Source organism: Chrysochloris asiatica, unplaced genomic scaffold (assembly GCF_000296735.1).
Source record: "Chrysochloris asiatica unplaced genomic scaffold, ChrAsi1.0 scaffold00203, whole genome shotgun sequence".
Lineage (NCBI taxonomy): Eukaryota > Metazoa > Chordata > Mammalia > Afrosoricida > Chrysochloridae > Chrysochloris > Chrysochloris asiatica.
Window position 1 is genome coordinate 1,444,308 of NW_006408721.1, and position 2,176 is coordinate 1,446,483.

Sequence of the window (2,176 nt, forward strand, 5' to 3'; positions counted from 1 at the left end):
GAATAATTGTTATCATGACTAATTGCGACTGTCACAATTGTAAAAGTAGAAGTTTTGTAACAAAAACTGGGAAGTGGTTAATCCTACAGTCCAGAAATAGAGGACCCTAGGACCATCAAGAGAGAAGAGCACAAGCAGAATGTGGGATCTTATCCAAAGAAGCAGCGACACCAGAGATTGGGACATGGAGAGAGGGAGTGGCTGAGCACACTAGAATTGTGGGAAGAAAGGGACTAAGAGCCAGTGGCCAGGAGGCTGACTTGCAGAACGTGCCCTTTAGAGGTGTAAATTATTATATATGCCTGAGTGTTTTTGTTTTTATTTTTTTAAAAGCTAAAGTGAATAGAGAGAAATATTGTTAACTGAGGGTACATGGAGGAGATTATAATCATTGTAATGAAACAAGGTGTATGATTTGTTGAATGTAAAACTGATGATCTGCCCTGTAAACCTTCCCTCGATCCACAATAAAAACCTTAAAAAAAAAAAAAATGCTAATGCTAACTGACAAATAGACTAAATACTATTTGCTTACAAAAAATGTGATATATATGTGAGTGTTAAATGCAATGTCATCATCTATTCAGAAGTAGTTGAAGAATGAAAATGGAGTGTCTCTTGGCCTCTCTTATTAAGCATTGCAAAGTTTTAAATAGGTTGTAGTGACTGGGAAGAGCTGAGAATGAAGACAAAGGATTTGGGAATCCTCAAACAGCCTGTGTTTAAAGTGTAGACTCAAAATGGTTATTGTAGCAATCTAAAGTGGAATCTGTTAGGGAACACGTTCAAGTTTCAGCTTTCTCCTTTTATAAATGTTTCAATGGCTGGCTCTATTAGAGGACCAAAGTGCTTAGGAAAGGAGCTAAATAAGTAACAACAAACCAAATACCACTGTGTACCAGATTCCATCAAACCTAGTGTAATCTGGCACTTGTTCTACTCATTTCTCAATTTGATATCCTTGGTCAAATAGTTATTTTATTCCTACAAAGAAGTCTGTACTTAAAAAAAAAAAAAAAGTCTGTACTAAGAAGATATATATTAATTTAATTAGACTCTTAAGAAGAAAAGCCAGCGTTGAACTGTGATGTGAATCTTTAGTATGTCAAAAAATTTAAATTTTTTTTTTTACATAGCACAGAGTTGTCTAAGACAATTCTTTCAAAAAATTAAAGTGGTTAACCGGTGTTTTGTTAATTATGCAAAGATATTCATCTGTATGGATCATAACAAACTGTGGATAACATTATGAAGAATTGAAATTCCAGAACACTTAATTGCGCTCATTGTTGAACCTGTACATAAACAAAAAGGTAGTCATTCAAACAGAAGAAGGGGATCCTGAGTGGTTTAAAACTCATGAGAGGTATGTATCAGGGTTGTATCCTTTCACCATATTTATTCAATTTGTATTCTAATCAAATAATATAAGAAGCTGGAATATATGAAGAAGAAAATGGCATCAGGATTGGAGGAATGATCATTGATAACCAATGATATGCAGGTGATACAACCTTGCTTGCTGAAAGTGAAGACGACTTGAAATACTTACGAAGATCTAAGATTTCTGCCTTTAGTATAGATTATACCTCAATGTTAAGAAAACAAAAATCTTCACTCTGAACCAATAAACAATATCATGATAAAAGGAGAAAAGAATGAAGTTGTTAGGGGTTTCATTTTACTTGACTCCTCAGTCAATATCCAAGGAAGAATCAGTCAAGAAATCAAATGATAGGTTATGACATTTGGCCAAATCTGCTGCAAAAATCCTTTCACAAGTGTAAATGAGTACAGCTGTGATTTTGAGGACTAAGTTGTGCCTGACCCAAGTCATGGTTTTTTTTTTTTTTTTCAATTGACTTTAATGCATGGGAAAACTGATGATGAAAACAAATGACCGGAAAGGAACAGATGCATTTGAATTATGGTGTTGGTAAACAATATTGAATATACCATGGGCTGTCATGGAACAAACCTGTCTTGAAAGAAGCACAGCCAGAATGTTCCTTAGAAGTAAGGATGGTGAAGCTGTGTCTCAAATACTTTGAACAAGTTATCAGAATGGATATCACATTTGGTAAAGTAGAGGGTCAGCAAAAAGGAGGAAAATCCTCAAGGAGATTGGTTGGCATAGTAGCTGCAACAATGGGTTCAAACATAGCAAGGATTAAGA